Genomic DNA, 15,366 nt, shown 5'->3' on the forward strand with positions numbered 1-15,366 from the left:
TTGGAGGGGAAACTGGGAAAGGAGATATCATATGACATGTAAATAAAAATATCTAATAAAAAATTTAAAAAATCCATAAGTACATGCACTTTGATGCCAATGGGCCCTCTATAAGTATCCTTCATATCAGTAGTGGGATTTGTCCATGCATTTGGAGATCCAGGATTATATGCTTCCGGGCATTCCTTCCTTATCTAAGGTTTCCTAATCCTCAGTGTGCTAGTTATACAATTTTTAAATTTCTAGAGACAGCCTTCCTGAAGCAGCCCTTCCAGGTGTGGGGCTTCATAGTTTCCTGTGCAGATATTCCCCTTGCTTAATATTTTTAACCTAAACACTTGATGTTTTATTTCTGTTAGGTGCAAGGAGTTATAAGACTGTAAGGAGACTCTGAACAATTGACAAAGGATGTTCTCTGAGCTCACTTTGTATGGTCTGTTATGTTAGGAGTTTTCCTCTTCTGACAGCTCTGAAGTAGCTATTATCCCAGTTACATAGAAAAAGCAGCTTACTCTCACAGAGCCTAATTCCTGCCCTGCTCCCGGGTCCACAGCCAGGGAATGACAGAACTACAGAGCTCACTGCGTTTGTGTTTCTATCCTTCCGTTCTTTTCTCTGCGTCACTCTGGGTGTCTTCAAGGCCAGGCAGGGTACCACCTATCTCAAAAATTCTAATCCAGAATTGCTCCTATCTAAAGGAAATGCAGAGACAAAAATGGAAGAGACGGAAGGAAAGCCCATCCAGAGACCACTCCAAATAGGAATCAATCCCACCTGCTGATACCAGGCCCTGACATTATTGCTAATGCCAAGAAGTGCTTGCTGACAGGAGTCTGGTATAGCTGTCCCCTGAGAAGTTCTGCCAGCACCTGACCAATACAGATGCAGATACAGCCAACCATTGGACTGAGTCCAGGGACCCCGATGGAAGAGTTAGAAGAAGGGCTGAAGGAGCTGAAGTGGATTGCAACCCTGTAGGAGGAACAATATAAACTAACCTGATCACCCAGAACTCCCAGGGACTGAAGCACCAACCAAAGAGGGAGTCATGGAGGGAACCATGACTCCAGCTACATATGTAGAAGAGGATTTCCTTATCTGGCATCAATGGGAGGGGAGGCCCTTAGTCCTGCAGAGGCTTGATACCCCAGTATAAGGAGATGCTGGTCCTGCAGAGGCTTGATACCCCAGTATAAGGAGATGCTAGAGGGGTGAGGTGGGAATGGGGGGTGGGTGAGGAGCACTCTCATAGAGGTAAAGTGGAGGTGGATGGAATGGGAGGTTTGCGGAGGGGAAACTGGGAAGGGGGACAACATTTGAAAATAAATAAATGAAATAACCAATAAAAAAAATTATCAGCAAGAAAAAAAATCCCTCTCAGATTCCTGTGTTAGCATGCACCTCAGAATGTGACTCTATATGGAGAGCATTTAAAGATGTAATTGTTCCTTAAAGTAGAAGTGTTAAGATTTGATTCCAGCCGGGTGGTGGTGGCGCACGCCTTTAATCCCAGCACTTGGAAGGCAGAGGCAGGCAGATTTCTGAGTTCAAGGCCAGCCTGGTCTACAAAGTGAGTTCCAGGACAGCCAGAGCTATACAGAGAAACCCTGTCTCGAAAAACCAAAAAAAAAAAAAAGATTCCAAGCACATCTGAAACATCTGAACACTACCTTATATGGAGAGGGGCTCTAACATATAGAAAGAGCCAGGAATGTTCACACACATGCATCATGCATCATGCATCATCCAAGGGCAAAGCAGGAAGGAAGCCATCTGCTAGCCAAGAAGCCTCAGAAGGAACCAGAGCTTTACACCCCTCGACCTTGACCTTCCTGCTGCAGGACTATGAGAGGCTGTTTATGTTCCTCAAGATGCTCTGTGAATGGTGTCTTGTTAGGATTGTCTAGCACACGGATAGACCATCTCAGGATATGGAGTAACTAGCACAGAATGAGTGACATTCATTTTCTGAGCTATGGACAATCAACAAAACAAAATAGAGCCGGGCGGTGGTGGCACACGCCTTTAAGCCCAGCACTTGGGAGGAAGAAGCAGGTGGATTTCTGAGTTCGAGGCCAGCCTGGTCTACAGAGTGAGTTCCAGGACAGCCCGAGCTATACAGAGAAACACTGTCTCGAAAAACCACAAACAAAACAAAACAAAACAAACAACAAGAACAAAAAAAAAAACAAAAACAAAATAGAAAGTGTTGGTGTCAGTGTCTTGCAAAAGCAAGGGAAATTTCACATCAAAACAGCAGGAAGAGTATAATTTCAGAATAGAACTGACTTATGAGCAAAGCTTACCACATGTGCATGTCTGCTTTTCCCTCTTCTCCTTTATTCTGAAGTGGGAACTTCACCACAGTCCCGTGTGGCTGGTATGCTGGAAATTCCCTGTAGAGATAGCAGAAAAGAGGGGGTTGTTTAAGAAGAACTATTGTCTATGTAGGTGTGCAGAGATAACATTATACCTGGAAACATTATACTTGGAAAACCGAGTAGTGGTGAGGGCTGAGACTGGGTAGGACTTGGGGTTCTGGGTATGCAGCATCTATTTCAGAATCCATCTGATGTTTTCAGTAACTGCTATGGCCTTGCTTACAATGCTTCGAACTCATCATAGCGGACAACATCTTTTGATAGCCTCCAAAAACTGCCTACCTCCAAACCATCTCTGAATACCTCTTATAGATAGGTCAGTCCTTTGGTCATTTGCAACAGGACATCACTTGTTATTCACAAAGAACTGGCTTCATATCAATGAAGAATTCTGAGAGATCGACTGTGACAAGCTGCTGCCTTGGGGGACAATGACACCTTATTGCAGTGTGCTCCCTCCTTGAGTAGCTAGCTTAGTATATTTCGCCTTTCTGGAATTTTTTTCCTAAGAAAATAAAACCTAAAAAGCATGATTCGCTACATACAGCTTGGGACTTTTATAGTTGAGACCTGAAAAAAAATCTGTTTTCCTTATTAACTTGGTAATAACACTTTACCAGAACCCAATACAGGTTGCAGTTGTTGATTCTAATGTTAAACAAATAAAGGAGATTAAAAGACTGGTAAATTCCCCATAAAAGAGGAAAGCTGTTTGCAGAACAAGGTGATTAATCCTTTTATGGAGCTGAGTGTGAATGTCGCAGCTAGTTTTATTGCAAAATCTTGGCATAAAGACTTAGTTTCCAGGAAAACAAATTGAGTAAATTATCTCACTTTTGCTGGATCTCAGGGCTCCCATCTCTCTCCTCTGCCTGTTCATTATCAATTAAAAGTGCTAGTCACCGTGTCTAAGGACGGATGCTCTCAGATTCTCAACTCCCTCCTGAACATCGAGATGTACGTCCTTATGAACATGAGTTTGGAAGGTAGCAGCCTTGAATGCACACTAGCATTGTTATCTGAAAGGCATGACCAGACACAGATCAGGAAAATTTCCTGTGTCCAGATGACCAGGGCTTTCCCATGGCCAAATTACACAGATGACACAAGAAGCAATTGGGTGACCTTGGCAACTGTGATGGGAAGTGAAAGTTAGTCTTTGCCCACTGCTTGTATCACGCAGACACGTGTTCTTTCTCCCAGGGAAACACTTTCCCTGGGAGAAATGCAAAACGATGTTAGTAATATGAATCTACATTGCTCCTCACTTACCTCCAAGCAAGCAACTACAATTGTGTCCCAACTTCTCTGTCCCTCTGAGACAGGAAGCTAGTCAGATAAGGCTGCCAAGTAAAAGATAGGAGATCAGCTAAACTGGAGAAAACTTCTAGTAAGTGTCTTACATGACACACTTAGACTGAAATTTTATGATTTGTCTGAGATTTAAATTTAACTAGGACTCCTGCGTTTCTGTTTGCTAAATCTGGCATATCTCTAACTCAAACACTTCAACTGTGAACACAGCAGTGTGGAGACTTCTAGTCAGTGGGTACAGAAGCCAAGAGGAAGATGAAACCTTCCCACACGGTATTCAAAATATTAATATGGATGCACTTACTGTAACAGAATTAGGTTCTCCTCTTCCTTCAGTGTCCCTGTGAGGCGAGCAAGGGGCTAGCTGTCAGAGGATGCTGACACCATTCAGCAAGGCTCTGGGTTTACCAGTTGTTTGCCGTGCCTGTGTGTTTGAAAATTCTCTGTGCTTGGCTTCTTAGCTATCCCTTTATCTAGCAAGGCATTTCCATGACATAAGTTGTGTTTATCTCCAGAAATCCACCAATCAGAATATACCTGTCTCTGTCCCAAAATAAAATATGTTTCTAATTCTATTATGTCAGCCATCCATCCCATAACAATACTTCCTCTGTTTATTAAAGGCATAGATCCTGATCTAATGTCGCCTCCCTCTGGGCATTGTGCACCCCACTGCCTTGCATCTGCATCAGCTGTCCATGGAGTGAGGAATGACCATCTTTATGAAGGGATTTATTAGGCGAATGAAGTCAATTACACTAGAATATAAGCATGCCCGTCTTTTGTTATGAAAAAAAATGTGTACAAAAGTAGATTTGGAAGAATATTCAAGGATATATTGGTAAGGATTACTAACACTTATCATTAAGCATGTAAGGCTGACTTCTTGTATTTATTTGGTTATGATTTAACCCCTAGCGCCTTCTCCCTATTTTAAATTCTTCTGATCACTGTTCAACATGGTAAATCAGCCACGTTCAAGCAGAGCTCCTCAAACCTCACACTGTACCACAGCTACTCAACAGTTGTGTAAAAAGGCAGATTTGGGGACTCACCTGGAAGACTGACCTGGAAAATCTAAGGAGGAGGCCCTCTGAATCTCCATGTCCAGTCTCTCCCATCTCTACTATAATAGATGGTCTGTGTGCCTGCCACACCTGAAGGAATGCTGGCTTACAGCTCTCCTGGCTATCCTCTGCAAGGCTCAAATGCATAACCACAATGTAACTTGCTACATTCAGGAACTACATTCTCTTTAAATATTTATGTAATTCCAGATCTCAGTAAGATCCACATCATTAGAGAGGGGAGTGTTTGGGTAGCCCGCCTACCTCCTTGGATGGAGACGTACCCACACTGTCTGCTTTTATTACTGAGGTGGGAAGAAGGAATGAGAGCACACTTTCCAGATTTTTCCAATTTAGCTCACTCCTTCTGTTTCTGGGCCTTTTTTTTTCTTTTAACTGCTGTTCTCTTGGTTTTAATTACCACCATAACAGAAAGTTTGTGTACACAAAACTCTCCCTACTTCTGTCTCTGCTGTTATGTAGTGTAGGACTTTCCTACCCATCGTCCTTGCAGGAGTGTCCTTGTTGGCCTCCCACAACTACTCTTGCCTGCTGGGATCCCCCTTCCACAGAACAGTGGGATAAACTGTTGAAGTGTAAATTAGCTCATGGCCTTTCCCTTTTTGAGCCCTGCAGTGGTTCTCTCCAGCCCTGGGAACAAACCCTCATTCGGAGCCACTCTTTTTTATTCCCTTTCTCTTTGAATCCTGGTACATGCTGCCAACAGTTGTGAGACAGTTGTTTCCTTCTGAGCCTCACAGATGGACTCCTTATTGTGCTTTAGGGAGCATGCCAGACATCTTCTCAGATCACCATATTCTCCACTGCAGCCCCTTCTTTGCTTCCATGCAATATTTACTAGTATTTGGGGGAATGTTTCCATCTCCGTATCTGGGTTTCGAGCTCATCTCTTCTACTAAGGGGGATCACTGTCTTGGTAGCCTCCACTACCCTCTGCCTAGCCCAGTTTCCGATACACAGTTGGTGGTGCTCAAGGTCTTAATTTAGCAACTGAATGAACAGACTAGCCCTGACCAAAGCAGTACCCTAAAAAGTCAGAAAAGTTAAAATGAGTCCTGGTACTCTGCAGGACGCTAAGCCAAGCTTTGGCAGTAGAAGTCACACACTGATATCTTCTGAGACCTCTAGGGAAAGGGGTGGCTGGGCAGAAGGAATAGATTAAAGCCGCCCACACATAGCAACCCCAAACTAATGGCAGAGCCATCATTCCGCCAAAGTGCTCATTGAGTGATAGAAAACAGACTCAGTGCTGTTCTAAAAGCTACACCAGACCCGAAAGCTACAAGACAGCCTTGTGTGTAGGAAAGACCTTGGGACTGTCTCAGCTGTGGCTCACGATTTGAATAAAAATCAGATGACTTAGGATCTGTCGAAAATGAAGGATGTTTTAATACTTTGTGTGTAAAAACACTGGTATTTTGCTTCTGTTTTATTAAACAGATTTTATTATTTTTCAGAATCTTGTCAGGGTAATCATTTTATGGGTAGATGAAATATTTAGCCCTGCACTGCAGGACTTCTTTCTCAGCAATTACCTTGTGGCACTTCCACTGTAATTAGGTTTTCGCCTAGGAATTTTCCTTGGGTCTGGGTAATAAATGAAATATGACCAGAATTTAAATTTGTCAATTACAAGCAAGCACCATGGGTAAACACACAACAGAGCCATGAATTCCAAACCGCAGGCTGTTGCTGGGGGATGGATGCTCTGAAAATTAAAATGGAAATAAAACTAGTGACTGGCAAGCAAAAAGCAGCCCCCAAAGAAAGCTGATCTTCCCTAACACTCCTGCACGGTCCTTCCAAACTGAGCTCTTGATTACAAATTCTTCTAGCTTGAAAATGACAATTCCAGGAGGGAGCAGTGGATTTACATCAAAATAATCTGGGTGGGCCGTGGTTGCCTGTCTGTGAACGCATTTCTTGAAGCCAGATTGGAAACGTGGTAAGCTAAAGTGCCACAGAATCCTGCAGCCTGAGCAGTGGCATGATGTCTGAGCTGTTCTGGGAGATTTGGGGATAGGACATAAGGTCTCTCAACAGCTTCCCTGACCTGACTTCAGTTTTCACTCCTGTGGGGACCTCTGCCGACCATCTCTTATACAGGGGCACGTCCTAGGATTGGTACTGTTAGACTGACAAATTATATTTCATTAAAACAGACACACACACTCACGCACACACACACACTCACGCATACTCTCTCACACATACACAGACACACACACTCATACACACACTCTCACACAACACACTCAGACACACACACACACACACACACACACACCAAAATGCCATCATTTATTCATACAACCAGTCTTTCCTGTCTTCACTGTCAATCATTATGTTACATTTTATGCACCTAGCATTGAGTCCAAATGGACAGATCTTCAACTATCTGGGAGGCCATGATGCGGAGGAGACAAGATGGAGTTGTCAGATCATGCTAACACAGTCCTGTGATGCTAAGGATGAAGGACAGGATAGATAGTCCATCATTAGGAGGGTTTACTGTTGCGTAAACTTTGTGGAGTGCAGTTATTTATACAAACCAAGATGATGGTACATCACAGAAGGCCATATGATCTTATGAGACCATGGCTCCAGTAAGTTATCCTTTGCTGACTGAAGCATCCATATGAAGCTCATGATACACATATGAAGGGGCCATTTAAATAGACATTGTCCATATTTGTGGAAGGAGACATATGATGGTGGCTTCTTGAAGTGGCTTCTTTGAGCAAGGGACACCCGAACTGGGGTGAAAAGAAAAGAACTCTTCAGGCAGAGAGAGCATTATGGTCAAAAGCACTGCATCAGGGAGCAGCCTACAGACTGGAGAGACAGACCAGGTCAGCAGGCTATAGAGCAGGAACATAGAGTGAAAGGAGGCAGGACATCAGGAATCATTCTATCTGTCTGTCTGTCTGTCTATCTATCTATCTATCTATCTATCTATCTATCTATCTATCTATCACTTACTCTCTTATTCTCTCTTCTCTTCAGAGAAATCACTAAGGGGTCTTATGTATGAGGAGCATGGTAATGGTGGTAGTTAATATGATCAAGTCTGTGGTTTGAAAAGGTGACCTGGCTTCCTAATAGAGAATATGATGAGGATGTAGAGGACACAGAGTACAGTTAGGAGAGAATCCACAGTGTGGAGTAAAACACTGACAGTGGTCTGTTTAAACGGGTGTCAGAGGCGATGGAAACAAGATGAACACAAGATGTAGGAGGTGGAATAGTGTGAACCTGGTGACAGGTGATAGTGATCGGAAACTGGAGCTCTTAGGCATGACCTTCAATTTCATATTCCATTAGTAGATCCTCAGAAAGGATTTATACCCACCTTAACCTGAGGACCATGAGGCTTAGAGAAGCCTAGGGCTGGGCTGAGGCTCGCTGCACCAGGCAGAAGCTACATTATGTGCCTGTACCTCATGTCTGAGATTGCCAAGACATTTCCCTGAGATCTGATTTCCCCTACATCCTCTCAGCCTGTCACTTGTATTATTGAGACCCTAAACACTTGCTGCATTAATTTGCTATTCTTTCTCTGTGACTAAAGCTGAGCTGGTTGTAGCTGAAGTTGGGTCTTATTTTCTATTTTACCCAGAGACTCAACTCCTTTATCATTATGGGGAGGTATATTACAAGACCCGTTGGGTATGCTTGAACCTTAGATAATATCAAACTTTCCATATACTCTGAATTTTCTTATATGTACTCCATGTCCTGTGTGGCTTGGGTCCCAGAACCCTGGCCAGGGGTTGGCAAGGGAATGAAGAAAGGACAGATACATACACACATGTTTATTAGGTCAGTATGGGAAAGGGGACTTAGCATGACCAGTCCCATGTCAAAGTTCACATCCACCCTTGCTGTACTTACTCAGGGCTTCTTCTGTTCCCTTGGTATGTGTATGCCTATGATAAAAGTTTACTCTATAAATTAGGCACAGCGAGAAACTAATCAACTCAATAGCAAAATAAGATAGTTACAATACATTTGCACTGGTTTGCTTTCTGTTGCTGTGATAAAACACTCTGATCAAAGCAACTTGGGAACAATAGAGCTTATTTGACTTGTACTTCCTCACTGTGGTCCATCCCTGAGGGAAGTCAGGGAAGGAAGCAAGTAGAAACATACTGACAGGAACTGAAGCAGAGATCATAGAGGGATTTACTGGCCAGCTTCTCTCCATGTGTCTTAGTTAGGATTTCCATTGCTGGGAAGAGACACCGTGACCAAGGCAACTCTTATAAAGGACAACATTTAACTGTGGCTGTCTCACAGGTTCTGAGGTTCAGTCCATTATCATCATGGTGGGAAGCAGAGCAGTGTCCAGGCAGGCATGGCACTAGAGGAGCTAACAGCTCTACATCTTGTTCTGAAGGCAAACAGGAGAAGACTGTTTGCTAGACCCTCAGGCAGCTAGGGGGATTCTCTCTGTGATGGTTTGTATAGTATATGCTTGGCCCAGGGAGTGGCACTGTTGGGAGTTGTGACCTTGTTGGAGTAGGTGTGGACTTGTGGGTGTGTGTGCTTTAATATCCCTTGTCTTAACTGCCTGGAAACGAATATTCTGCTAGCAGCCTTCCAATGAAGATATTGAACTTTCAGTTTTGCCTGCACCATGCCTGCCTGGACACTGCCATGTTCCCTCCCGCCTTGATGATAGTGAACCGAACCCCTGTACGTGTAAGCCAGCCCCAAGTAAATGTTGTCCTTTGTGAGACTTGCATTGGTCATGGTGTCTGTTCACAGCAGTAAAATGCTAACTAAGACACTCTCTAAGCTCATGCCCACAGTGACACACCTTCCAACAAGGCCACACCAACTCCAACAATGCCACTCCCCCGGCCAAGCATATTCAAACCATCATACCATGGTTTGGTTATCTTTCTCTTTATATCCAACCAAGGACTGGTGGTGGCATCAACAACACTGGTCTGAGCCCACTAATATTAATTAAAGGAATTGGACAATTTTCAATTGAGGCTCCCTACTTAGGTGATTCTAATTTGTGGTAAGCTAACATTAAAGCCAGCCATCACAAGGGTCAAATGAAAGTTATTTACTACTTACAAACTACTTTATTTCTGGAATTTTCTACTAAGTATTTTAATAATATATATCCTGCATACTTTCAAGGCAGTAGTAACCTGTTTGAGGACAAGTAACTGAAACCATGAAAAGAGAAACTGGTGATAAGGAGGGACCCCTAAATTTTGTTCTGCACCTGACCCAGACTGATCCCCGCTCAGTCAGTGAGAAATGAGCCCCAGTTTCTACACAAGGAAGCCAGTTTAGAGGGCAAAGTGTATTTAAAACATTTTCAGTGGCCCAGTCCTTGCACCAAGGACACATTTGGAGGATTTGCGATGCATTGCTCAGAAAGGATTGTTAAGAAGAACCCAGAAGTTTCTAACCCCTCTGCCTGATATAGTTCTGGGTGTAAGTCCCAGCTCCATGCTGTGCGTTGGAATGGTAATTACGAACTTGAAGGACTTGGCTTCTGCCTGTACAAAATGAGGGTTCTTTAAGAATGTTGGGCTGTTGTGAGGATCACAGTTGGCTTTCTCTGCTAACATATGTTAATAACTTTTATTTCTTTTATTTTAAGGATAAGAAATTGCATGGTTAGACAAGAAAAGGGTCAGATTGAGAAAGTCTCTTCTATTGGCCCTGAAGTTTCTGCCACTCACTGACTTCTTTCCCCATGGTTTATTCTGGAATGAAGAAAGAGGAAGCTGGCTCTCTGGAGGTCCCCAACAAGTTGACAGATGTCCCCTAAGGCAGCTTTCAACAGAGAACTATTCTTTATTATAATTATTATTCTTTGTGATTTACAGTGTGTCTCTAAGCCTCTGGGCACAATCATGGAAGGGCTGGAATTAATAAATCTGATCTGTTTCCTTCTTAATTCATGGCACTGACAAAATTAAAAAATGAAGTTGGATGGGAAGAGTTAGCAGACGAAGTGTCGCAAGCTGGGTTCCTAGGTAGGTACAGGGGTGTGTGTCAGAGGGAGCATGCATGGCCAGGCCAGAACTGCAGCTATAGCAAGACACAGGGTCTGATAGGTCAAGGAAGCTTGAGGACTCCCCAGAAAGCCACAAACTTTCTCAGTCCAAAACCCATTTTATTTAAGGATTCTAGAGCTCTGCAATCATGCATAACAGTGTTAAAACAGTAGGCTGCACAGCCTACTGCTATAAGCCCCAGCAAGGCGCTGAAGCTCACATATCTGGCTATGTGTTAAACTATATTCACACCCAAGTCTGAACCAAAGCCTATGGCTTTAATCTTTACTGTATATTGGTTGCGAACATAGTATATTATAATTGCTTAAATATTTATCATGAAACTATGAATTCATGTGAATGAATACCCAGTAGTAAAAAAAAAAAAAAAAAAAAAAAAAAAAAAGGGAGCTTAATAAATAAATGCGCATGGAAGTTTTTCTGTCTTAGAGTACTTTCCCTTTGGATTTCTCCTCCTCCCTTATTTCCCAGTCATATGATATTTACTACTGAAACAGCATATCAGAGAAAAATATTGTTTCCCAAGCCACAGAATTCATTGTTAGGATCTGAAACATGCCTTATGGGGCCAAGTGCTAACAGGCTTTGTTGTCAGTGGTATTGGTAGGTGGTAGGACATTAGGAGGTGGTGCATAGCCAAGGACATTTAGATCATTGGTGGGTGGTGTGCCCCTGCAAAGGGATCTTCAGATCCTGGTCCTTGCCCAGATGTCGTGAAGTGAGCAGCTTCCTCTGTCTCACCCACAGTTACAAATGGTCCTGCTACAGGCCCAGAATAATAAGACAGAAGGACTGTGTGCTAAACTTTCTGAAACTGAGAACCCAATAAGCATCTCTTTCTTTTAAATCATTCACTTAAGGGGCTTTGTCATAATGATACAACACAATAGCAACAGCAGAAATACACACCTTCAGGCATTGTGCTGTCTCTTCAATCTCCATTTCCCCCCAAAGTCACAGGAGCCATGTGAAAACCTTCACCTCACATCTAGACATATTGTCCCTCTTATACTTTGCCCACTCTTTGGTCTTGGGAGATGGCTCCAAGCACTTCTGAGTCAAGAAATGATGACTGGGAATGGTCTTCAGTGGGTAAGCGCAGCAGGATCGGAACTCAATGCTTCAGAAGACATCAGCTCTCAGATCACTAGCTGACCTTTGGGGTGTTCCCATCGGATGTTGAAAGCTGTGGTGTGAAGCCCCCAAGAGACATTTCTCCACCAATGCCAGGCCAGATCCTGACCTGGGCCACAGATACCTTCTCCACATTGCCAGGCTTGTGCACTCTACTCAGTGTACTACTTTTAAGGTTAAATTTTTTACCAAAAGAACTGAAAACCTTCACCATAAATAAGTGACATTTATGGAGATGGGCCTGTTTATCTTATTTTAAACATTATACAGGGCATCTGTTTATCAAAATCTTTCATGGCACTGCATTAATATGCATAATTATGTGCTAGCTAAGAATTAATAAAAAATAAATCTTAAATATATTCAATTCACAATTATATTTGATGATAAGGAAATGAAATATAAAAGAACAATGAATAAAATATGATGATATTCAGAAATGAAATAGAAATATTACTTTAAATTAAAAGAAAAGTCCCCAACCACAACGTGTGCCCCCAAAGAAAAACAATGCTCACCTTCAATCTCTTAGGAAACTACTGCTACTCATGTGACGCACAGTCTTCGCCTCTCCACCCCCTTACTGTATACTTTTGAGAAGGAATTGGTCCTTCAAACGTCCTTAATGTTAAAGAGGACAAGAAAAGTCCTGTTTTCCCTTCCAGAGAGAATGCAACCATAATCTCTATTATGTAAACTCTTTCAAAGAAGCAGTCTCTTCAAAGATGTTGCTAAGTCATTTGTTGCTATAGCAATACTTGGCCCTAGAGGCAACATACAACCAGGCAGGATCCTCCAGCCTCCAAACTCCGGCTGCCATTATCTCCCTCAGACCCTAGGAGAGAGCTCGCTTTGCCAAAGCTATTCATTGAAATTAGCAGCTCCCATCTCAGCCTTTTGAGTTTCTTGTGCTTGCTACCCTGTCCTGTCCAGGGCTTTAACAAGCAGTTAGGGCAATATATTGAGGTAGTGAGGACTGGGGTCAGCAATTCTTGGTGATTAGAACATCTGAGGTAAGCAGTATTCTTCTCTTCTACCATCTTGGATGCTTGTAACCCAGAGCAAGGCAAAAGTAGGTTAGTAGCTTAGGGGAACAATCCTGTCCAGATGAAAGCAGTGGCGATACTATAGTCACTAAAATCTTAGTAACCACTGAACCGTAGGAGACAAATCGTGAGACCATTCATTCTGAGGTGTCCTCTGAATGTTATATGCAACTGCAGAGCATTCTAACTGTAAGATGATGCTCCACATACATAACATATTTCATTTGATTCTGGCAAAAGCTACAACATTTTACATGAGGGAGACAGGTTTAGAGAGATCAAGCAACTTGTTCAAAGTCCCTGGGCAGAAAGTGACAGTGCTGGTTGGTTTCAAACGCCTGCCTTCTGTCTCATAGCTGCCTGCTTGCTCACTGAGTTGTCTTGAAGAACCTTAATAAGCATGCACGGTGCCCCTACTTTGCACCCAGAGTTCCAGGGCTTTTTAATTGGAAGGCACTGTCTGGGTTTGGTACACACTATCACCCTCACTGGCCGATGGCAAAGCTGAGACTCACAGATGTGCTGTACCCACTGCCAGGCCACTAGTTGAACAGAGAGCTTGGGCTCCCAGTCACCAGTCTCTGTCTGGAGCCCGTGCCTCCTCTACACAGCACTACCTGATATCTGATACCTAGAAGTCATTAAGCCCAGGGCTCTTATTTTGGCAAGTGAGGAAACAGACTAAAGAATACCAAGCAGGCCCATCAGGGTCATTTTTCGGGATCTAGCATCTCCTCCCAGCTTTATAAGGAAGATGGATCTTCTGTGTTAGTTACTTTTCTCATCTCTGTGACCAAATACTTGGCAGAAACCACTTAAATGATAAAGGATCTGTTTGGCTCACAGTTTCCAAGGGTCTGGTCTGTAGTTGTTTGACCTGTGTCTTAGGGGTTCTATTGCTGTGATGAAACACAATAACCCAAAGCATGTTGAGAAGGAAAGAGTTTATTTGGCCCATCGTTGTAGTCTATCACCGAAGGAAATCAGGACAGGAACACAAACAGAGCAAGAACCTGAAAGTCAGAGCTGATGCTGAAGCCATGGAGGGGTGCTGCTTACTGGCTTGCTCCCTGTGGTTTCCTCAGCCTGCTTTCTTATAGAACCCAGGACCACCACTTTAGAGATGGCACCACCCACATTGCATTGGGCCCTCTCCATCAATCGCTAATTAAGAAAATGCTTCAAAAGCTTGCCAGCAGCCCGATCTTATGGAAGCATTTTCTTACTTGAGGTTCTTTCTTCTCAGATAATTCTAGCTTGTGTCAAGTTGGCATAAAACCAGCCAGCACAGCCCATGTGTTTTGGTAGATGTCATTGTGGCCGGTGTGTATGTGGGGAGGAGGGTTAGGGGTTGGGGTGGGCCACCAGCAAACAGGAAGTAAAGTAGCACTGAAAGAAACCCAGGGATAAGAACCTACAAGGGCTTCCTCATCAGTGACCCACTTCCTCCAGTGAGGCCTTACTTCCTGAGGCTTTACACAGCCTCTCCAAATAGCTCCAACATCTGGGGAACAAACAATTAAAACATGAGTCCATGGACGACATTTTCTTTTCAAAACATAGCAGATATCCTTGTTTACAGGTGTCCTCTTTACACTCAGGCCAATCCCTTGAGTGACTGAAAATTAACTGCACTTGAAGACTGTGTGTTTAATGTGGGAAGGCAATGGAACACCAAACATTTCCATTGGCTAGTGTAACCTAAAAGCCTCGCCTCCAGAGAGAGCATTCCTATAAGTAAAGCATCCAGGGGCAGGTCCAGGAAAAGTATGATATGCCTGACCATGATGGATGGAATCAATTCCACCATTACTTGATGGAATTTAGAGTCACCATAGAAACAAACCTCTGAGATTTCGTTAACTGGAGTTGGAAGACCCACCTTAAATGTGGACAGCACCATTTCACAGGCTGTGGTCTTGGACTGAATAAAACGGAGAAAGAGACCTAAGTAGCAGCATGCATGCCTTCACTCTGTTTCCTGATGAGGATGCAACATGGCCAGCTGCCCCAAGAGTCTTCTGCTATGATGTGCCCACCCCCAGGGTTGTACCTGTGAACTGTGTACCTTTCCGTCCTTAAGTTGTTTCTGTCTGCCACTTTTTTTCATAGCAAAAGAAGAAATAGCAGATCCACTGATAGTTTGTTGTGTTTGTTACTCTTGTCCTTCCCTTCTGGGGATGCAGAAGGCTGCATCTCTTCTAAAGTTATTGTGTATTATTCTAGGTTCTATTTTCTTCCCCTTTACTTTCTAGGTAAGTACAGACACCCTCATAACTCTCCCTTATCCATGTTTGTCCACACTAAGGAGGCGCTCTCACTGGTAAGTTACCCAGTTTGAATGTGTCCACAG

This window comes from Mastomys coucha, unplaced genomic scaffold, assembly GCF_008632895.1.
Source record: "Mastomys coucha isolate ucsf_1 unplaced genomic scaffold, UCSF_Mcou_1 pScaffold5, whole genome shotgun sequence".
NCBI lineage: Eukaryota > Metazoa > Chordata > Mammalia > Rodentia > Muridae > Mastomys > Mastomys coucha.